At 35.1% G+C, this 25,623-nt stretch overlaps 1 non-coding gene across 1 annotated transcript; it reads left to right on the forward strand.

The window, feature by feature from the left end:
* The first annotated feature begins 20,603 nt into the window (after window positions 1-20,603).
* LOC141669312 (small nucleolar RNA R71) lies at window positions 20,604-20,710 on the forward strand. The gene has a single exon (XR_012553599.1). It is a non-coding gene; the product is annotated as a small nucleolar RNA R71 (small nucleolar RNA).
* The last annotated feature ends 4,913 nt before the right edge of the window (window positions 20,711-25,623 follow it).

Below are 25,623 nucleotides of genomic sequence, written 5' to 3' on the forward strand. Positions count from 1 at the left end.
GAAGATTTTTGGTTATGGTTAGTTGCGTTATCCTCCAAATTGATACTTCTCTAGTATAAATTTGATTGTCATGATTAACAGCCAAATAGGGGGAGATTGTTGGATATAGAAGGAGTTAAAGATTAAAGATAGATTCATCTATGTCAACAATGCAGAAGATGATAACTCAACATAGACAGGACTTGCAAATAATCCTATATTAATTGAAACCAGTACGAAGATAGAAGACTTGACATATACACAATGGTCTGGAAAGCTACAGTGAAGAAGTCGTCAACAGAAGTTCCAAGGAAGTTCATTAATATGTTCATTGATCAAAGGAATAAGGTTCAAGATATTCGAAGTAGCAATCTGGATTGGTGTGAAGGTCATAAGGGTTTCAGTGAAGTTGATTTGATATGGTAGAAGACTTGACAATGAATTATATAGTCTATAGTACGAAGGCCTGAGAGCGGAACTAGTCGTCTGTGAACCAGACCATTGCACTAGGCATCAGTGATCCGTGACAGGAAACTAAGTACTATCACTCAAAAGACTGTTAAGTGAGATTCGTATTCAAGAAAAATTTTTGAAGATTCAAGACGTAGCTTAGAAGACAGGAAGACATGAAGTGGACATCGAAACAGAAATGCATAGTAAGGAGGAAAATTTTGTCTAGGGATGGAAAAGTTTCTAAGGAAAAGAAATTATAGAAATCGACTACTAGAAGTTGAAAATTGACTTCTGGTAAATTCTAGCAAGCTACTAGTCGATTTCTATAGCTACTAGTCGAATTGTGCAAACCAGAAATGGTTCTAAGGCAAGATTCAAGCCAAAATCGACTTTTGGCATTTCAATCAACTCAAAATCGATTTCTAGTATGTATAAATCGACTTGTAGAAGGTTGAACAACCTACTAGTCGATTTTATACTCTAGCTAGTGGACTAGTGTGGTGTGGCTTGAAGAAACTAAGTCAAAAACTCCCTTGGTAATGAAATTTCAATAATCGACTTCTGGATCAAGGAGAAATCGACTTCTAGATTCTACTAGTCAATTTTAATCTTCAAAATTCGACTAGTAGGTACTTGGAAGTGATCTTGATGCAATTTATACCCTCTTGGCTTGATTTCGACTTGTAAAATTCGATTATTGCATCCTGATTGATTTAATACTTGGACGAGAGCTTGCCACGTCTCCCAGTCTATTCACCTACCTATATCTATCAGTTCAACAGTGAATTGAATTATCAATCACAATCAGAAACAGTAGCCTTGCTCTCGCCCTTCGGAGATTCGTTCTATCAAATCATCAATTTGCAAAGTAAAGTGCTGCTGAATTTTATACAGAATTCTAGTCTTATATAGGAGCACTCAAAAGCATTAAAACCTTGTATTGATAGCTTATATCCGATAGGTTTTGTTGCGTTTTAGAGTGATAGAGATATACACATTTGATAAGTTATCTTTTGTAGTGTGTAGAGTTATTGTTGCTTTGTTTACGTTTGTAACAAAGTTTGTAAGCAACCCAATCGGAGATTTTTTTTAATAATATAAGATTAATCCCCCGAAGCTTTTGTGTTTATATTTGTTTTTCATAGTATCTTTATCCACTATAAATTTATTTAAAAAACCAACGATAATACATTCATCTCCCTCTGTATTAACCTACCGGACCTAACACGGACTGCATATACCTTCTGATGATTACTTTACATATTAGTACCAATAAAATGTCCTATACTTCTTAAAAATAGGTAAAATTCTTCATCGTAATATTCTAAAGCCCCTACAACGCACTCCTAGGACAACCATTCTTTTTGGCCTTCCAAGCTGTTGGGTCGATCCCCAATCTCAAGATGTAGTACCCAACTGAGAAGGGAGTCGGGGAAATGAGAGAAGACTAGGGGACAGCAAGAATCATCATGCTTAATAATCTCGACAAAGATCAAGATTATGAAGAGAATGACACCGGTGGTAAAAGCAAGCATTCAAAGGCTAAACCCAGTGGAAATAAGCAATTGTTAAACATTGAACTAGAGAAATTCTAGGCTGACCTATCTTGCACAATTGCGGAGCCCACCACCTAAGGGGGGTAAGTTAAATTATATGTTAGATGTTCCATTAATAATTCTCCAATATTGCTTGGCAAGCATAGTTGTATGGAAGTTCCTCAAACTCCTAACTCTCAGACTACCACTATATCGATATTTAAAGATATTTACGCGGTTTAGAAATTCAACTTCTTCAACCCCAGGATGTGACATATGAGTGTTCAATAATCATCATAAGTATTAGGACTAAAGAACACAATAGACTTAATATAATTAACTACTTGTCCAGACAAACGCTCATACCTCTATAAAATACACTTCATATTCCTTGTGTCTGCACTCGTTGCTTGAAAAAAGAAAAACTAATCATTAGCAAATAACACATGGGAGATACTGGGAGCTCCTCTAACAAACTTAACTCTGTGAAGCAGACATGTTTCTTCTAACTTTCTAATGATAGATTTAAACCTTCCGCGCATAGAATATACAAGTTGGGAGAGATTGGATCTCCATGTCGAATTCACCATTACGGATGCACATCAACAAAAATTCCACTATTGTGTACAAAACTATACAAGAATTTCAGAACACATATCATAATCTTAGAAATCGAGGTTGAGTGGAAACCACATTTATGCAACATTTGTTTAATAAATCTTTATTCCTACCTATCTTATGCCTTAAAAATATAAATTTTTAAACCGGCCACATCCTTTTTTCCCTACGACTTCAAATGCAATCATTGCATTATAAGTTAATAGCCTCCCTTCATTAAAAGTACTCTTTTTGTTAGACACTATCGAGTTTAAACATTATTTAAACTTATTCTCCGGCACCTTAGGTAATATACGCATCAAAACATTATCAAGAGAGATATGTCGAATACCCAAATAAGATGTACAAGCCTAAGATTTAGTTCCCTTAGCCTATGTTCTCATGTTCTGTATCAAAGAAAGTCCGAAAAAATTGAACAAATTATCTTCTAACAATATTTAAATAAGTTTGAAAAATTTAGGGTTCAACCCATGTGGACCGGGTGACTTATCTTGATGCATGACAAAGTCTATAATTTTTGGATCTCTACCTCCAATATATTTTGTCCATCTACAAACCCTGTTCTATGTTAAATGCAATAAAAGTAGATATTTCTTTCATTAATTGTCATCTCCCAAATATTTTCTAATACTTAAAAAACTTTTAGTCATTTAGTACTTTTTTAGAGGTTTAGTATTTTTACTTGTTATGTAATTTGTTTGTCTTATGTATTTTATGATTATTTCTATCTCTATTTTTATATGCTTTAATTTTTATGTTCTATATTTTTATAAATTGTATAATGTTCTGTATTTTTAATAAATTAAATTTCTTTAAATATATGATTTAATTTTGTTTATTATCATTTTAGGGTTCTATATATTATTTTATGTTCTCTAGTTGTGTTTTTTGAAACTTATTTATATTTTGTAATGAAATTAAAAAAATTAATTGTATGTTTAATATTACATACCACTATTAAAATTTAATGTGTAAGGTAAATTTCTTAAAGTTTGAATTTTCAATATTTTTTAATACTTTAAATAACTTTTAACCAATTTATATTTTTTCACATTTTCTATATTTTGATATGTGTTGTAATTTTTTGAATTATGTACATCCTTATGTGTTTCTATTTATTATATGCTCTATTTTTCATGTTCTATATTTTATATATTGTATTTTATCTAATGTATTTGAAATAAAGTAAAATATAAATAAATGTATGATTTAAGTTTATAAGCATTTGTTTTAGCGTTTATATATTATTTTATGTTCTATAGTTGTTTTTTGTGTGAAATATTTATATATGTGTTCAATATAAATTTAATACGATTATTAAAGTTTAATGTGTTAGGTAATATTTTTTGGAGTTTGTATTTAAATTTTAATTTTTTTCTATTACATTGGTATTTTTTTTGATTTTGGGCACAAGTTCCAAACTAAATTAATGGAGATTAAATAATTTACACAAGTATATTTTATTTTATTGAATGATATTATCTTGTTAAATTAATAATTGTATCCTATGTAAAAAAATTAATCACTTAACGAAAATCAAAGAAAAGTAGAGTTACAATAGCTATATAAAATTTTAAATCTAAGGAATGCACAATAAGAACAAAACATAATATAAATAAAGAATGAATTAAACAAAGAAATGATGAGTTATAGAACAAATCTTCATGATTGTGGGTGAGTTACTTGGTTACCATTAAAATTGGGTTATGGTTGAATCTTCATCAATCATATAGATGAAGGTTCATAGAACTCATTATCTTTTTTTAAGAACCACTTGTTAATAACTAATTTTAGAGGAAGATCCATAAAAACTAGTAACTTTTAATATTAACCACAGGCTATGAACTAATTGTACTTTTTTTGTTCTTTTTCTTAACGAACTCATTTCTATATTTTTTATATTTTTATTGTTTTTTAAATTTAGAAAAATTATTCCTTTATACCGATGATGAACACATATCTAAAATATATATTATGTTTTTAAAATGATTTACAACTTTTCTTCTTTTTTACATAACAATACATTTTTACATAATAATGGAAATACAATACTAAATCAAAACATAATTATTTAATAAAATATTATTAATTGCATAATATTTTTTTCTCACAAAATACATGCAAACAATTCTAAGCTGAATATAATTTTTTTAAAGGAGACAATTTTCGAGAAATGATAAAAAAAATTGACATTTAGAGTATTTTTGTGTAGTTAATACGGTAGCAACTTAGATACACACAAGCATATATATATATATATATATATATATATATATATATATCATTTGATTACATGATACTTGCTAATAATATATGTTACTAATTATCATTCATGGACATTAACCAGAATTCATTGTTGTATTAGATCATTACTTAAAAATTATTTGTAATGTTCATGACCTAAATTCAAAAAATAAAAACTGCTAGACCGACAAATATATGAATTATATGTGATTATAAACCCATACTTCAAAGTACTTTTTTGGGTTTGAGAATTGTAATTATTTTCAAAATTGTTTAGTGAAAGTATGTACAAAAATCTAATTACTAATCAAATCGTGGTACCACTGGAAGGATTGATTTTATGGTACAATTTTGTAAGAGCTGAGACATAATTTTATAAGAGCTGAGACATCTTTAAAATCATATAAAGAGCCTAAGGTTTATGAACTTCTTGGAGAACGCAACTTCTCGGAGAACATGAGCTGCTTTTGGGAAGTACATCTCCTGCAAGTTAGAAATCCTATTGTGAACATGGGTTCATCCTTTGTAAAAGTGATAGTAGCTTTGGGAGTAGCACAAGAAACAAAATTAAGAAATAGCCACATCACTGTAAGGTGGGTTAATACCACAAGCACCACCACTCATATTAATAGCACTACCACTAATACCACCACTATCAAGATTTTCACCACTAGGGATGCTAGTTTGCCAATGGAACGCGGACCAAGACCATAACTAAAACAACTACCTCCGAATATTACCGAACATACAACGAGTTCTACCACTAAAGCAACCATCCATTCCACCACCAATGCTTCCACTTAAGCTACCACTAATGTTACCACCCTTGCCACTATTAAGACCAACCAATATACCACCAATGCTGAAACTATGGCAACTAGCCATGCCACTACTAAAGCTACCAATAATGTTACAACCAATGCCCCCACTAATTGTACCATGTGTAATAGCATAATTAATGTGGCCATCAATGGAAATGCTTAAATTACAACGAACTTTAACACCAACACCAACACCAACAATATCACCACCAAATCTCCTACCAAAAATACTGCTTCCAATGCCGGCCAATTAACTAACAAGAGGACTACAACCAATGTCATCATCAATGCCACCAAATCCACTACTAATGTTATCATCTCTAGTACCACGAATGTAACCACTAAAGATGCCAAACATGCTACCGCCAATGTCACTACTAAAACTACCTAATATACTACCAATGCTACCAGCGTTGATGTCATTATTAATGTGACCACCAATGACACTCCTTAAGTTAGCACCAATTTCACCACCAACAATGCCACCACCAATTCCACTACTAAGATTATGAGGCTGAAAATGGTGAGCGTACATGTTCATGTATTAAAATATAAGTTTTTACAAAACTATAATTTCTCCGAAAGAGAGCCTACATCTTTATCAAGTAAGAAATCTTATTTTCAACCATGTGTGTGGTAATATAAAGTTAAATAGTTACTACTAGATTTAAGAAAAACCATAACTATATACATTTGGAATAGATACCGATCTATTACATCAGTAGCAGGTTCTAGTGAGGCTGAAAATGTTGAGCCTATATGTTCTTGTATTGAAATATAAGTTTTTACAACACTATAATTTGTCACAAATACATCCTACATCTTTATCAAGTAGGAAATCTCATTTTCAACCATGTGTCCAGTAATATAAAGTTAAATAGTGATGAGGGCTTAACTTGTACTATTTGCATATGTTATATTATATATTTGCATAGTAAAATTTAAAGAAGAACAAAGAAAGCTTACACTAGTAGTTTGATGAAGAGGAGAAACATAAGGGACTTGGAGCATTTTCTTCATTGGTTGTGGAACTTGTAGCAAATAGCAAGAAAAATAAAATTCCTCTGCATATGTCTCTCAAAAAAGGTCACACATAAACATAAAATAAATTTAATAGTATAATTAAACAAATATGAAGATAAAATATAAATAATATATGGGCTTCTTATCTATAAATTTTTATTTTTTTAGTATATCATGTATTTGATTATTTATGAGGAACAAAAAAGTTATTATAAATGTAACTCAATTATTTTTTTAAGGTTGACATATAATTTTGAAACCCATAATTCTTGTTATGGAGGTCATGTAAAAACAAATACAAGTGGCATTACATGCCAATCTACATACATATATACAAGAACAATGGGATACTTATTGTACGCTTTTAAGTTTTAACAAACGTTTGTTCAAAAAACACACAAGAAATAAAATAGAAGAAACAAGGAAATACAAATTATTAACTTAACCTTGTTAAACAACATCAATTCATGAAAACCTCAAAATCTTGTCCACTTAATCCTCCACCAATTCATTTGGAGATGTGTTTAATCTTACAGCTCCAAAACACTCTTTAATAGAAAATTCAAATAACACCAAAACACTATTTCATAGCCATATACAATTTTATTTTGTTTGTAAGGCGGCTGCCGCTTGTGCTTCTATTAGGGTTTTACCTACCTTTTTTATATTCCCAGTAGTATATCATGAGTTTCAATGGGCCCAATATAGTTCAAATTTTTGATTCAATATACTTTGCTCCATGTATTATGTTAATTAATTGGATGTGAATGTAGAAGCCTAAACAAGTATTACTCTAATTTATTTGATGTGGTAAATAAAATGACATTCTAAAAATCAAGTGGTAAGTAGTGTATAAAAAACTTAACTTCAAAATGACATTTTTTGGAAAATTCTATATTTTATATAGTGAGATTATATATAAACCACTTATTGACCTCAAATAAAAAAATATAGGTACTAATCCAACCCTAACTAACAATAATAAAAATACTACTACAATAAATTTAAGTCTAGAAAACCTCTCACTATAATGTAGAAATTATTTATCATGCATAAATTAGTATTTACATAACAACATTTAATCAAATTAAATTTCTAGATGTATAAGATAGGATAAAAAAAAATTTGACAAAAAATTTATACGTATGAGAAAAATGATACGGTTTATAAAAAAATTTACTAATTGCTTTGTTTATTTAAATATAAGAATTAAAATGAATGATAATATGATTTTGATTTTTATTTAATTATTAATCTATTTTATTTGAAATTATAATCCTTTAACTTGACCATATGTACTTTGACGTAATTATAATAAATATTATTAATATTTTCAACTGTCGAAAATATTTATTATTGAAAACCATGCATATATTTTTTTAACTCAAAATTTTCAATAGACAAGTTTTCTAATAAATTTTGGGTCTTTCCACAAAGTAGGAAATCCAAACGGGCAAATTGAGCCCACTTTGTATTTTCCTACTAGCATATTACAAGCACAAAAAGGTTGACCAGTACACAAAGATGAAGATGAAGGATAGGTTCATATATTAGTTTTTGAATTTCTTTTTTGAATAAAATTATAATTATTAAACTTTAATTCAAAAAAATATATTTTGAAAAGATATGTAAAATTATGAATTTTAGATCAAAAAGTCAAAAAAACATTTGTTATGGACGAGTACGTTCTACTTGAAAATACACCTACAGGGGGTGAATAGGTGATTATGGCTAACTAAGATTAGTTTTAAAGTTTACCCGATAATCACTTACTAATAATAGTTCAATAATCTGAAAATGATGGTAAGCTAAGATGACTAAATGTAGTGCAGAAAACACTATACACAAAACAGAAAAGTAATAAGAACACACAAGAATTTTAGCCAGGTTCGACCCCTAATCTCCTATGGTCTACGTCGTGGTCCCTTACAACTATAAGATACAATAATATAGCTCCCTTTACCCCAGCTGCTTATAATACTACCCCGTAGTACAAACTTCTCTAGCACTAGTTCACCAAACCCTTGTTTCCCTTAGCCAACTATCCATCAACTAATCAATACAAATTGAACAATACAAATCGAATGATAAAGTAATTATAACTCAAACTATAGAATCTCTAAGATAAAACACGTGTATATTATTAAGAGCTCGAGAGAATTATAGAACCAATAAAGATCAGTGAGTTGTGAGTGTTCTTGCTGCAATACACTAACGTTCAAAACAATCTCAATAACTTACAATGGTTAAAATCCAATTCAAACGTTTAAATTAGTTGGGATGATTTTCAACATCCATGTATTCGTTTAATAGAAGAGAGAAAAAAAGAAAAACGATCAGAAAAAGTCTCTTCTATTTTGTATGAGTATAAAACATTTTTCAATCAGATTTGTAGGAGATAGAGTTTGAAAAAAAAAAAACTCCTACAAATTAGGAACTGTTTTAAAATTAGAAATCATTTTATAACTGAGCTCTAATATATATAAATCACGTATAATATAATAGAAAAGTCCTTACAATTCGTTAAAAAAATTCCTAAAATTTCTCCTTGAAATTTTGTTTCCTTGTTGAATCTGGAATGTCCATCCTGGCTTGCTTTTGTCTAGAATAACGTGATCATAGCTTGCTAAAATAGATTACTGTGTTATGACAGCTTGCTGGCATGATGCTTAAACAATAATGTCATTAAGTTGATATATCCTACAAACAGTCTTAAATAACAACATGATGGCTTGCTGTATTGTGATCATCAAAACTAAGGAGTTACAATCTCCCCCTTTTTGATGATTACACATATTTAGGAGAATTATAAAACTCCCCGTAGATCTATGCATATCTCAAAATTAAGCAATACTTTATAACACACCACTGCAAATAATTAAACAGCAAATAGCAACAAATATATATCTAACACAACCAACATAGCAACATATCATTACATCACCAAATCTTAACATAACCAAAGAAAATCAAGTCTTAAACAAAAATAACCATCATAAACCAAGTACATAAACCAAGTAGCAAACCATACCAGATTAACCATAAACCAAAAAATGAAACAAGTCTTAAACAAACCATAAACAAACATAAATCTCCTAAATTTCTCCCCCTTGAAGCATCAAAAAGATCTAGGTTGAGGGCTGATCAGACGTGTTGAGAGCATCCTCTTTTGGAGAAAAGAAAGCATCAAAACACACAAACAAGTAAGCAACAATAAACAGAGAATGGCATGTCAAAATTAATAAATCAAATTAAACAAAAAATAATTACATTTAATAAACAATCATAGTAAGCTAACATAAAAATTGATAGTAAGCTAACATTACCAAATTTCCAAAGATAGCTTGCCACTATACACTACACATGCCAAGTTGTCTTCGAATGGTAGAAAATCTTGCTTCGCCAAGGGGTTTTGTAAAGATATCTGCCAATTGATATTCAATAGGCACAAAGACTAATTCAATCTTACATTTGGTAGCATTATCTCTCATGAAATGATGACGAACATCAATACGCTTTATTCTTGAGTGATTCACAGGATTCTTTGATATCTTGATGATGCTAGCATTGTCACAATATATTGGAACTTTGTCACACTTGATATCAAAATCTCGCAGAGTCTGAATCATCCACAAAATTTGAGAGCAACAGCTACCAGCTGCTAAATACTCACCTTATGATGTGGATAATGCAACTGAAGTTTGTTTCTTACTTTGCCAAGATACAAGATTTTGTCCTAAGTATGTACAAACACCACTTGTGCTCTTTCAATCAGTTTGACATCCTGCATAATCTGCATCACAATACCCCACAAGATCAAATGTGCTTGTAATAGGATAAAATAACCCAAGATTAATAGTCCCACTTAAATATCGAAATATTCTTTTAACTACATTTAAGTGTGATTCCTTAGGTTTTGCTTGAAAATGAGCACATACAAAAACACTATACATAATATCCGGCCGAGAAGCAATAAGATATAAAAGACTACCAGTCATGCCTCTATATTTTTTGATATCAACTGCCTTACCATTTTGAAGTCAACTTGCTGTTTTGATTCATTGGGGTAGATTTTGACTTGACATGCTCAAATTTAATGCCCATATACTTAGAAAACCACTCAAACATAGAATCATTAGTGGATCCAAAAATTGTATCATCTATATATATCTGGACAATCAAAATATCATTACCATTTTTCCTAGTAAATAAAGTAGGATCGATTTTACCTCGAATGAATCCATTTTTGATCAAAAACTTACTAAGCCTCTTGCACTAAGCCCTTGGTGCTTGCTTTAAGCCATATAATGCCTTCTTGAGCTTTTAAACATAGTCCGGATGTTGTTCATGTTCAAAACCAGTGGGTTGCTTGAGATATATTTCTTCTTCCATAAATCCATTAAGAAAAGAACTTTTGACGTCCATTTGATGTAGCTTCATCTTCTTGTACCATACATAAACAAGAACCAGCCTAATTAATTCCAATCTAGCTACTGGAATATAAGTTTGATCAAAGTCAATGCCTTCTTGTTGATTGTACCGTTGTTTCACGAGCCTTGCTTTATTTCGAGTAACGGTACCAAATTCATCCACTTTATTCTTGAAAATCTATTTTGTACCAATGACTAAAACATTCTTTGGTGGTTTGACAAGTTCCCAAACATCACATCATTCGAATTGATTGAGTTCTTCTTGTATAGCCGAGATCCAATTTTCATCTTCGAGTGCTTCTTTGACATTCTTGGGTTCCTCTAGAGCTAGAAATGCAGCATAAGCATAATATCTTCATGAAAGGTCTTTCTTATATTAGATGGAGGAGCTAAGTCTTGACCATCATAGATTGGCATTTTATCCTTTGCTCTATTTCCTCTAGGACCATCAAGAGTCATCTTTGTCATCTTTACAATTGCATCATCAACTATAGTAGAAGTTTCTGCTTGCTGATTTCCAGAGGCAGTTGTTAGGGCGAAAACACGCGCTAATATTCACGCAAGTATACGCGTTCGCAAGTAATATAGAATATTTTCTAGTTCGTTCCCTCAGAGACTCAGACTAAATTATTGTCTAATTAAACTCACTCACCAATGTATGATTACTTCTCAATGTTAAGATAATAACACTTAAAATTGTTGATTAAATATTAACTATAATTAACTACTTAATTAACCACTTAACTAACACTTCAATTTATCAATAATAAAACACTCATGAGATCACAACTTCGTTATTACTTCCTTCTATAGCCATTGTTATTACCTTTAGCATGTGACAGTGATGATATTAATCGAATAACACGAAACTGATAAAAGCCAACTTTCATTGTACTAATACCATTCTACCAAGCATCCACAATTAAGATAGAAGTTGAATAGTCATCAATTATGCTGAGTTCCTATATGTCTACAGAAATTGACAACACAACGATTTAAGCTCAAGTTATTCCTTTTTGATTATATAGGGCAAATAAAACTGTTAGAGTTACCCACTAATCATGCTCATCACCGTACATGAACCTATGCTAGCATGGCAAGTTCTAAATCTCAAGATCCACCGTCACTTCACAAGAGATTAACACCCTATCTTATATGTTCGCGACACATATAAGACGAATACGCACAACCAATACTAGATATCAAGCAATCATCACATACTAAAGTATTAAACAATTAACTAAAGAATTCCATTATAAATCCGTTGCAACCCCATGATCACGATTAGCCCATAATAGAACTTATCGCCATCATGGGTTCATATGAAATCATGATAAACAAACACAAGAAAATAATAACTAAACTAATTATATTAAAACAGAGTACGTCACAAGAGTAAATAAGTCAAAGCAAGAAAACTAGCATCCAACGTTACAACGAAACAAGAATCACAAGAAAATATGCTTCCTCTTCGTTGCGGTGTGCTAAATCGGTCTTCTTCCTTATCTCCTTCGCTTCTTGCGTAAAACACAATCTAAAACATAATCCCCTTAATACTCTCTGTGAAAACGTCTCAAATCTACCTATATAATAGTCCCATAAAACTCAGATTACATAGAAGTTGGAAGCCAAACAGAAGTAGAAGTCTAAAATAATTTATCTTTTTCCCCAACCCTGCGCGGCCGCTCAGCATAGCTGCGCGGGCGCGCAGGTTGCTGCGCGGCCGCTCAGCATTGCTGCGTGGGTGCGCAGGCCTCTACTGGAAAAAATCCAGGTTTGCTCCGTTTCTTCGCCGTAATCTGCCCATTCCTTTCCTCTCGCAATGGTGAATACATGCCAAGGCTTATTCTTGATGATTCCTCCCCCGAAATACAACTAATACCCTGAAATGCATAAACACTAGAAAAACGCATCAAATATACAAAATACTTGATTTCAAGACACCAATTTAAGCCATTTTAAGACGTTCTAAGTGGTATAAAATGCCACTTATCACACCCCCAAACTTAAATCGATGCTTGTCCTCAAGCGTCACAGACTTAAAAACAAATAAAAATATGCATGAATGCAATCTATATGAAAATGCAACGATCCCCCTTACTATAATTAACCAACCAAATTGTCACATCTCAACGAATGCAGTTAGACAACTAAAGATCAATAAACTCATGCAAACGGACATACAGCCAGAAACGTGGTGTGTGCAAATGCTTAACAGATATGCTTCGGAACTAGACCAATTACTATGACTAGACTATCCTCAAGGCAATCCTACGATTATACAAAGAATAAAAATTCTAGGCACAAAGTGATATACAACACTACAAGAACTCTGGAGCTTACTACGGAATCGTGCTTTTTATTTACAACTCAAATGCTTATTTGACCGTGCAATGAGTGAGGTCCACAAAAGACTTATACAATGGTATCCACGTAACGAGCGTTAGGTTAGCGGATCCCAGACTCTAAAAGCCTTAGGTCACTAGGCACAAAGTCCCCTAAGAACTTAATAACTCGAATACCAAAGAGCCCACTCTTGATCAATTATGCAAATTTTTTTTTTTTTAATAACTTCTGAGCAAGTGCGTTTCGCTCCATCTTGCTCAACCCTAGACTACTCGCAACATATGCGAGCCGGCTACTAGCCATTTGACGCCTAGCCACAACTAGCAACAACTTCCATATTTTTTTCTCCAAATTTTTTTTTTTTTTTCATGTCTTTATCACTAAGAACCTATAATTGAATTCTAAGCATAATAAGTAGATTGACCTTGAAAATAACCAAATCATAACAACAATCTAGCCCTTACGCATTCTTTAAGACTTAGTGGACTTACAATTGTTTCTAGCATGCATATCAACCTACACAACTTAATATCACTTTAATGCTATCACTACACTTGCATCAATATCACAATTCAGTCGATAACTTATTGCAAAAGGGATCATGGTAAATGCATGAGCTACATGACATTCATAAAAAAAACTAAATGGCATAAATTATGCAACTATATGAACTAAACTATCATGAATATGCAACTAAATGACACACACACAATATTCCTTAACTACCACCCCCAAACTAAAAATCTTCACTGTCCTCAGTGAAAGTAGTAGAAAGGAACACAGGGTATACCTACTAGGAGTCATCATCAGCATCACCCTCAGTGGGTGGAGTATCAGGCGGTGGGTATGCAGAGTCCTCACCAAAAACTGGCCACTGGATATCAGCTCCAAGGCCTCGAAAAGCAGTCCCTAACACAAGGGTGAGCTCCTGAGCAAACCTGCTCTGCGTCTCATACATGGCATCCATCCGCCGTGAAAGCCTCCTATACTGGGCATCACCCATCCCAGCACCCTCCTGAGCTCTCGAAGAACCAGCCTCACCACGCCCTGGCCTAGCCATAGTAGCACCTTGTGCTGGACGCCCTCCTGGAAGACGATAACCCAGCCCATGCTCCTCAGGCTCACCACCGGTCCACTCCTGCATCCCATTCAGAGTGCCAGAATTAATCGGAGCTGCTGGCAACTGCAACTGCTCATGAGCCGGCCAGTTCACCCCCACTGCTCGGCATAGCTTCGTAACCGTGGATGCATAAGGGATGTTCATATACTTTGCTCCCCTCAAAAACTTCAGAATTCCTTGGTAGATAAACTCACCAAGGTCCATATAGTACTCATCATGCAGAATTCCCCACAACAACTGTGCTCTCTCAACTGTGACCTCGTGTGCATGTGAAGAAGGCAAAATATTAGCACATATAAATGCATTCCATGCCCGGGCATACCTGTTTATGGCGATCGTCGGAAAGTGACGATACTCATTATTGCCTGGACTGCGGGTCCAAACTGTGCCCGGTCGACAGAGAGTCGCACAAATCAAATCCAAGTCAAAATCCTCAGCAGTCTTTTCATTCCAGTTCTCCTCCTCGGGCTTCCTCTCTCGCTGTCCAATCACAAGGCGAATCACCGCAGGATGATAATCAACCGTCAGCCTACGGACTACAGAAAACCCATTCTTTTCAGCCTTCGCGTTCGCGTAGAACTCGCGAACAACGCTCATCGGTACTACTTCGGGTGACTCACAAAAAGCTATCCACCCCTTCTCTGCAATCATGGGCAACAACTCACCATCCCTCCCTGATGGTAAAAACCCCCTCTCCTTCAGAATCGGCTTCCCCAACAGCCTAGTGTACTCCTCCTCCGCAGCTCTGTCAGTTAACCGAGGCCTTGCAGCAGTACCCCTCGATGAATCAGCAGTAGGAACTGTGTTGCTGCTTTCAATAGTGCGTGCTCTCTTGGGTGCCATTGATTCGTGAATAAATGTGTGTAAGAACTGATTTTTGATGTTTGTGAGAGGGTTTAAGTGTAGGAAGTTTTGTGGGAGATATGTAGGATAGGTGTATGTATATATAGGGTGTGGATTAGATTAGGGTTTGGGAATTAAGGGATAAAATGATGGGGTAGTGGGAACAATTCGTGGGTTTATGGGCTAAAACTGTTTTTGTGTTTTTGTTTGTTTTTTTTTTTGTTTTTTTCTGAACTGTAAAAAATTTTCTGGAACTCGACCCCTGTGCGGCCGCTCAGCATAGCTGCGCGGGCGCGCAGAGGGTCTCTGGAAAAAAAAAATTTCAGCCCCTGTTTTCTGATTTTTTTGTGTTTTTGGATAGGTTATTAACTTCTAAGGGTTCCTATAACAACAATTCATGGGTTGCCTCCCACGCAGCGCTTCTTTTTCGTCATTAGCTTGACGTTCCGTACTTTTCTCAAGTAGTCAACAAAATGGCACTAACCACCTCTCGGTTTGCCATGTCCCATAGTAGTGCTTCAACCGCTGACCGTTAACCTTGAATGCTTGGTCCGAATCATTCTCAAAAATTTCCACCGCTCCATGTGGAAACACAGTTTTGACAATAAAAGGTCCAGACCACCTTGATTTCAACTTCCCAGGAAAAAGTCGGAGCCGAGAGTTGAATAAAAGAACTTGTTGCCCTGGAACAAATAACTTAGGATGTAGCTTCCTATCGTGCCACCTCTTCACCTTTTCCTTATACATTTTGTTATTCTCGTACGCTTGAAGTCGAAATTCATCAAGTTCATTAAGCTGAAGCATTCTTTTCTTACCAGCTGTATCTAAATCCAGGTTCAATTTCTTCAATGCCCAGTAGGCCTTATGCTCAAGCTCCGCCGGTAGATGACATCCCTTACCGTACACCAACTGAAACGGTGACATCCCAAATGGAGTTTTGTATGCTGTTCAGTAAGCCCAATCAGCTTCATCGATCTTTAAAGACCAATCCTTCCTTGACGGACAAACAACCTTCTCTAGAATACGCTTTATCTCTCTGTTAGACACTTCCGCTTGACCATTTATTTGCGGATGATAGGCAGTAGCTACTCGATGATTCACATTATAACGCTGCATCATAGAAGTGAACTTACGGTTGCAAAAATGCGATCCTTCATCACTTATGATTACCCGAGGTGTTCCAAACCTTGTGAAAATTTGCTTATGAAGAAAATTTAGCACTGCCTTTGCATCATTTGTCGGTAAAGCTTTAACTTCGACCCGTTTTGAGACATAATCGACTGCCAGCAAGATGTACTGATTATTGCAAGACGCGATAAAAGGCCCCATGAAATCGATTCCCCACACATCAAAGACCTCGACTTCAAGCATCACATTTAATGGCATCTCATCCTTCCTTGACAAATTTCCCACTCTTTGGCAACGATCACACCTTAAAACAAACTGATGAGCATCCTTGAACAAAGTAGGCCAAAAAAAACCTGCTTGCAGAATACGAGCTGCCGTCTTCTCACCTCCATAGTGTCCCCCATAAACCATGGAATGGCAGTCTCGTAATATCCCCTCCGTCTCACAGAACGGGATACATCTCCTGATGATCTGGTCAGCTCCCTGTCTAAACAAATATGGTTCATCCCACATATACCACTTCACCTCATGCAGAAACTTCTTCTTTTGGGCGGATGTTTAATTAGGAGGCATTATGTTGCTGACGAGATAGTTTACAATATCTGCAAACCATGGTTCTTCCTCCTGAATTGCAAACAACTGCTCATCCGGAAAAGATTCATTGATTAACGTCCTATCTTGTGAAGTAGAATCGGGATTCTCCAACCTAGAGAGATGGTCAGCTACTTGATTCTCAGTACCTTTTCTATCTTTGATCTCTAACTCAAATTCCTGAAGTAAAAGCACCCAACGAATGAGTCTCGGCTTCGAATCCTTCTTAGAAACCAGATAGCGAATAGCTGCATGATCAGTGAATACTGTTACTTTCGTACCAAGCAGATAAGATCGAAATTTCTCAAAGCCAAAGACTATAGCCAAAAGCTCCTTCTCAGTAGTGGTGTAGTTCAATTGGGCACCATTTAAAGTCTTACTCGCATAGTAGACCACATGGAAGAGATTTTTCTTGCGCTGTCCCAGAACTGCACCTACCGCATCATCACTCGCATCACACATCATCTCAAACGATTCTGTCCAATCTGGTGCTGTAATAACTGGTGCAGTGATCAAACTCTTCTTGAGAGTCTCGAATACTGCCAAACATTCATCATCAAATTTGAACGGCACATCTTTCTCAAGCAAATTGCACAACGGCTTAGATATCTTTGAAAAGTCCTTGATGAATCGCCGATAAAAACCCGCATGACCAAGAAAACTACGGATTCCTTTCACAGAATTAGGTGGGGGAAGATTTTCAATGACTCCCACCTTGGCCTTGTCCACCTCCAGACCCTTGCTAGAGACCTTATGCCCAAGGATAATGCCTTCACGCACCATAAAATGACATTTCTCCCAATTAAGCACCAAATTAGTTTCCACGCATCTTTTGAGTACGGCGCGCAGATTATTCAAACATTCAACATATGAGTGTCCAAAGACGGAGAAGTCATCCATGAACACTTCGACGTTATTTCCAATCATGTCAGATAATATAGCCATCATACATCTCTGAAAAGTGGTCGGGGCGCCACATAACCCAAACGAAACTCTGCGAAAAGCAAATGTGCCAAATGGACAAGTGAAGGTAGTCTTTTCCTGATCCTCTGGTGCAATACAAATCTGATTATATCCGGAATTACCATCCAGAAGACAAAAATACTCATGACACGCCAATCTATCAAGCATTTGATCAATAAATGGAGGGGAGAAGTGATCCTTCCTTGTGGCTTTGTTCAATTTTCTATAATCCATGCATACTCTCCATCCTGTAACTGTTCGAGTAGGGATGAACTCATTCTTTTCATTTGCGACCACAGTGATACCTCCCTTCTTAGGTACACATTGTACGGGGCTCACCCACGAGCTGTCAGAAATAGGATAAATGATGCCTGCATCTAGCCATTTCAGAATTTCTTTCTTCACCACCTCCTTCATGATGAGATTCAGTCTTCGCTGCTGTTCCACAGTTGGCTTACTACCTTCCTCTAGCAGAATTTTATGCATACAATATGAAGGACTTATCCCCTTGATGTCTGCTATGGTCCATCCAATAGCCGATTTAAATTCTCTCAAAATCCTTAAGAGCTTGTCTTCCTCACAACCTGAAAGGTCAGATGAAATAATAACAGGTAACGTAGATGAATCACCTAAAAAAGCATACCTCAAGTGTTCAGGTAATGGTTTGAGCTCCAAGGTAGGTGCTTCCTCTATTGATGGTTTGAGCTTCCCTTCAGCATTCTTAAGGTCAGAAGTACCAAGAGATTCAAATGGTATGTCCAGCTTTCGCTTCCATGGAGAAGCGTTCAGATATTGTAATTGCTCATTGTTATCTTCATCATCGCTGTCAAAATCCCCCACTAAGGCCTTTTCCAATGCATCAGACTTTAGCATGTGATCGAGTTCCGAAGTAACCGCAGTATCAATCACATCCACTTTTAAGCACTCCTCATCTTCTATAGGGAATTTCATTGCCTTGAATACATTGAAGGTCACATCCTGATCTTGGACCCGCATAGTAAGTTCACCTTTTTGCACATGTATCAAGGTACGGCCAGTAGCCAAGAACGACATTCCCAAGATTATGGAAATCTTCTTATCTTCCTCAAAATCCAGAATAACAAAATCTGCTGGAAAGAAGAGCTTATCCACCTTGACGAGCATATCCTCAACTATGCCCCTTGGGTAAGTAATGGAATGGTCAGCCAATTGTAGCGACATGTATGTGGGTTTTGGATCAGGTAGATCCAGCTTTTTAAAGATCGACAACGGCATCAGATTAATGCTTGCTCCCAAATCACAAAGGCACTTGTCAAAAGTTAGATTGCCAATGGTGCAAGGAATGGTGAAGCTTCCTGGATCTTTCAGTTTTGGTGGTAACTTTTGCTGCAGAACAGCGCTGCATTCTTCCGTGAGAGCAACGGTTTCAAGGTCATCCAATTTCACCTTCCTTGTAAGAATAGTCTTCATAAACTTTGCATAACTAGGCATTTGTTCCAGAGCCTCAGCGAAAGGTATATTGATGTGAAGTTTCTTGAACACCTCCAGAAACTTCCCGAACTGTCTATCCAGCTTTTGTTGCTGCAATCTCTTAGGAAAAGGTGGTGGAGGATAGAGATGTTTCTCCCCTGTATTAGCCTCAGGCAGAGTGTGTTCAACAATAGTCTTCCTTGGTTCCGCCGCTTTCTCCTTTTGCTTAGATTTTTCACCTCTAATTTCAGCTTCTACTTCTTTTGCCTTTTCAGCATCAGCTACTTTTCCAGACCTTAAGGTAATAGCCTTGACTTGCTCTTTAGCTTCCTTCCTGCCTGGTACTTCCGTGTCACTGGGAAGAGTGCCAGGTTGACGATTGAGCTCTGCATTGGCTAATTGACCAATTTGATTTTCCAAGGTCTTGATAGAAACCGCCTGACTCTTGCACAACAGCTTAAGTTCCTCAAAATCAGCACTAGTAGGTGCAGCTGCACTTCCCTGTTGAGGATATGATTGCCTTGTAGCATACTGCTGTGGTTGCTGGAATCCAGGTGGGTTAAACTGTTTACTCACTCCTTGCTGATATGGTGGCTGAATAGCATTCTGATTATTCCCCCAGCTGAAATTTGGATGATTTCTGTTATTAGGATGATAGGTCGCTGGCACAGGCTACTGTTGTCGCTGATAATTATTCACATACTGAACAGATTCATTGACAAGAGAACACTGATCCGTAGCATGAGAACCTGCACAAAGCTCACAAACCATAGCTATTTGATTAACTCCATACGTAGCCAGAGAATCAACCTTCATTGATAGCGCTTGGAGCTGGGCTGCAATAGCGGTGGCTGCATCAACTTCCAGAATACCTGCTACCTTGCCTGACGTCATCCTCTGAGTTGGGTTTTGATGCTCATTTGCAGCCATCGTCTCTATAAGATTATACGCCTCAGTATAGCTTTTAGCCCATAAGGCTCCTCCAGCTGCTGCATCGAGCATGGGACGAGATTGGGCCCCCAAACCATTATAGAAACCAGTGATCACCATCCAATCCGGCATTCCATGATGTGGACATTTTCTCAACATTTCCTTGTAGCGTTCCCAAGCCTCGCACATAGATTCTGTAGGTTGCTGCGCAAACTTAGTAAGAGCACTCCTCATAGCAGCAGTCTTTGCCATTGGATAAAACTTCACTAGAAAATTTTGCGCAAGATCTTGCCACGTAGTGATGGACCCAGCTGGTTCAGAATGTAACCAGTCTTTAGCCTTATCCCTCAGTGAGAATGGGAAAAGCCTCAACTTGATAGCCTCATCAGTCACGCCATTATACTTAAAAGTGCTGCAGATCTCGACAAAATTCCTTATGTGCATGTTGGGGTCTTCAGTTGCCGCTCCTCCAAAAGAAACAGAATTCTGCACCATCTGAATAGTGCCCGGCTTGATTTCAAAGGTGTTAGCTTGAATAGCCGGATGAAGGATGCTTGACTGAATGTCATCAATTTTAGGCCGAGAAAAATCCATAAGAGCTTGATCAGCTTGAACAATACGATATCCCATGTTTACTGGTTCTTTCTGCTCAGTTCCTGAATCCTAATCCTCAAAATCTAACTTCTCCGGAATATCAAGAACTTCGTCTGTCTCCTCAGCTGTATCTAAAGTCCTCTTGTGAGCACGAGAACGAGTTTGCATAAATGCTTGCGAAAGTACCTAAAACACAACCGAAAAGAGTAAGTAACTACTACTGTAATATCCAATATTTTCAAATATTATTATTACTATTAATTGGAATTATTTATGTGATTTTAGGTGAATTTTGGTGAATTATCTGATAAGTGGAATTGATGTTTGGGTGTTTATATGTGATATTATTTGAGTGTTTGAATTATTATATGTCCAGAATAAAATATAGATAATTGTGATATTTTCCTGGTAATTTTTGGACTGTTAGATGATTTTATATTAATTTATGAATTATTAATTATTTTCTGAATAATTACCAAAATTATTTTATAAAGCCGGGAATCATCCGACTTCAACCGTTTTTGCGTTTTTACAACCCGAAACTCTTCCGAAAACTCCTTCCTAACCTAATCTGGTAATTCCGGACATTTTCCGTGTTTTGACTTTTTCAATCCGGATTACGGTTTGACCCGTGCGCGGCCCGACGCAAGATTTTCGATACGATAGTTATTTCGGTAATCAACAAAATCCGTATTCTCGAGAGACGGGATATTTTTACATTATTTTCGTATATGATGTTTTATAAAAAGCTCGGTTTTGATGATTATCCAAATATGGTATTAAATTGTATCATTTTTATAGTTACTTAGCAGCTAGGTAATCTATTTTCGGATATTTATTTGCATAAATACTTGAATTGTCTCTAAAATTGTTTTTATGGTTTTATAATTACAATAATTATATTTGGGATTTTATAAAATTTAGAAATCAATATTTCATCAATTATTTAGCCCTGTATGATTTTCTGATTTCATTTATTTGTAAAATCCGTATTTAATTCCAAAATTCTTCAAAAATTACGAAACTCATATTTATCTAAGTTAGGAATATTCTAAGAATTTTAAAATTATTTTGGGAATTTTTAGGATTAATTTTACCCGCGCGTTGAATCGTTTAATTGCAAAAAGCGGGTATAAACTGCGTTTCAAAAATTATTTTAAAATTTCGAAATTTATGTTTTTATAAATTTCGGGATATTTGTAACATTTTAAGACTATTTTCGTGATTTTCTGAATTTGTTTTAAGTGTAGCTCGGTTCGTTAAATCGTATAATGCGGGTATAGAGCGCAAGTCAAAAATATTTTTAAAATTATGAAAATTTTATTTTACTAATTTTTAATTATTCTGGAAATTTTAAAATTATTTTGATAATTTGTGGGTTATTTTTACACGCAAGTTGGTTCGTTAAACAGCGTAATGCGGGACAGAAATGGGGCTTGCAGATGAAAATAAGGATGCGTGGCATTATCGTTAGTACGTGTCAAAATTTTATGCTTCTAATCTATGCTTGGCAACAGCTTATTTATTAAAAATAATTAAAAAAAAAACAAAAAAAAAAACAAAGTGTATCAGATAATTAATCTACCCACCCCACCCCACCCCCCCGGCGCCTATACCCTCCCCCTTATTCTTTTTCACCTCTGCCGCCCCCCCGCCCCATTCTCTACCTCTCTGTCTACTCTCTCCCCTCTGTCTCCTCTGTCTCTCCTCTCTATCGTATATTTATATACTTTTAATTTTCAAAAATTCATATCTTACAAACCGTTCATCCAAATTTCAATTGGTATATATATAAACGATCAGCGCTTCAATACCTACGCATAGGTATATATATTGCAAGGTTTTGAGAAGAAAAATTGCGGGGCATATTTCCGTTATATTTCCGTTCTAATTTATTTTCGGGGAGTAGAAAAAGAGTTTGTAGGTGGTGATTACTCCACATGGTATCTCAGCATGTATACATCTATCGCCATTAATTTCGGATTTTTCTGGAGATATTTTCCGGACATCAGATTTTCTCTTCGGGGTGATCAGAATTTATTTTGGGTAACGATTCTGAAATTCCGCCTTCGTACTTGTGTATATTATAGCATGTTAGTGTTTATATATTTATTTCACAATTTTTAGAAATTGTTGGAGAAGTCACTTTTGGTCTAAGTTTTGGTTCATGTGGTCGTGTTATTCATTTCTGGAGTGTTTATACGCGTAAATATAAAGTATTGTGTTGATTGTTGTTGGTTGTGTCGATATGATATCGACTGGCAGTCCGAGAAATAGAGGAGGTGCTGTCCGATTTCCAAGAAAATATTATTTTTAGTTCTAAAGATTATTATTTTTATTTTTATTCGAAAATAAATCCAAATTATTTAGTTAATGAATTTTAATTGATTATTTAATTCGAGTTAATTATTTCTTATGATTTAAAAATTCTGAAAAAATAGTTCGAGCTTTAAAATATTATTTTAAATTATTTTTCAAGCTCGATAATTCTTATAAAATTATTTTAGGGTGTTCGAACCCTATTATTTTATTATTAAATGATTCGGAGATTGTTTTTATTCCGAAAAATGTTCAAAAATTCATAATAAATTAATCGTTCGTCCGTTTAATACGAAACGAACGCGTACAGACTCAGAAAAATATTCTGCTTTCAATAAAAATACTTTCGAGACCCAAATCATTTTGTTTCGAAAGGTCGCTTGTTTTACAAGTTATTCTGAGTCGATTATTGATATATAAATCACATTTTTGATCTGATTTTAGTTTTAAACATACCGAATCGAACCTTTTGACAAATCGAGGGATGTGTGTTATAAATTATGTGATACATGAGTTATGTATTTACATGCTATGTGAATTACGTGTATATGTGGATCAAGAGTCCTGTATTTGTCTGTTATATTTATGTGCGGGTTATCGTATGGGTAGACGATAGGCTTTTGACGCGTAGTTCGTCGAGTGGTTATCGTTTAGACGATTAAAGTTATATCTTTTAATTATAGATGCGGATCTCTCGAGTTGATCGGGACAAGACGTTGGATAAGGAATGAGATGGAATGGTATTGGGTATCTGGCTTCTAGCAATCGCAGGAGCAGCATATCGGTGAAGTGTTGAAAAGAAAGACGGTGATACTTTAAGACAGAATGTCAGAATAGATGCGTCATTGCGAGTGTGACTAACTGCTAAAACCCAAAGGCAAGTGCCCTAACCTCACTTATCATTCAAGTGACGTTTAATTCGATTCATATTATGCAAGTATCCCTATCATCACTTATTGTTCAAGTCATATTTATTTTAAATCTTATCATGCAAGTATTGCTTTTCCTATTCTCAGTTTAGAATCGATAAATGTTTTACATATCGCTGAATTATCATGCAAATATTCTTCTGTTATTCTATGTTCAGAATAGCTAAGTGATTTTACTTATCAACTTATTGGATTTACAAATATTTTGGATTTTGAGAAAGATGACGTTGTTTTGGTTTTTCTGCCCAAGTAAATGGGGGAATAAAAGTTTTTAAGGGTGTCGAGTATTATGACCCCTCTCAATAAAATGTTTTTAAGATTGGATGGTTGCGTAAGAGGCCGTGGCGGCGGTCCAGTGTGAGTTATGTGTTATACAGGATATAACACCTTGCTAGGCCGATATGTGCCTTGGGTACCCCTTTGTTTAGTTGGATATGCTTAGGCATACCGGTGTTGCTCCGCGGCTGATCACCGGCGGCAACACACCGTCGTTCGAGGATTCCAATCTAAATTATTATATTGCTTTTGACATCTTACAAGGAAAGATTATTAAGTATTTTGTTTTCGGATAAAAGATGAAATGTAGTTTAGATTCAGTTTCTGATTTTGAGAATACTTAGTTTGTTGTTAAATATCAAAGGTGGTATTAGTACAGATGATTGGTGTTGACTTCAGTATGGGATGTTGTGAGCATCAAAGTTCGTAGTGATATCTAATTTGATATGATAACAAAATAAGTATTAATATCAAGAGTTGAGTTTTGGGTAAAGTTTATGATTCATTCCCTGATCATTGTTTCATGTTATTGTGGTTTACCATATTTCCGTAAACACTGTTTTTACGAGTTTTATTCTCGTCAAGATTCAAAGTATTGCTGAAGCATGTCGCTCAAGAATATCAAAATGGTTTTGAATACAATTAAGGAATCAATTCTGGGGTTCCTTAACTAAAGTTTTATGATTCAGCAATTATGATTTTTAAATGTTCTGCGCTGATGCAGATGTCGGTTTTATATCAAAACGACCTTATATATGTTATAATTAACTTGCTGAGCATTTCTTCCGCTCATACTTGCCTGTTTTCAAATTTAACCTTCAGTGAGGATTAGCTTGCGCTGTTTAGCTGCGTAATTCGAGGAAGCAAAGAAGAAGCTTTTGGAAGGTGGTTGGTCCAGGGTTTGCGGACTAGTGTAAGTTTTATTATGTAAAGTTGTTTATATTATATTATATTATAGTTGTGTATTTTATTTAGGCCTAGTATACTTCATTTCGAAGTTATACTAGCGGGTTAAGTTTGGATATTGAGAAT

The sequence above is a fragment of the Apium graveolens genome, chromosome 6, assembly GCF_009905375.1.
Source record: "Apium graveolens cultivar Ventura chromosome 6, ASM990537v1, whole genome shotgun sequence".
Taxonomy (NCBI): domain Eukaryota; kingdom Viridiplantae; phylum Streptophyta; class Magnoliopsida; order Apiales; family Apiaceae; genus Apium; species Apium graveolens.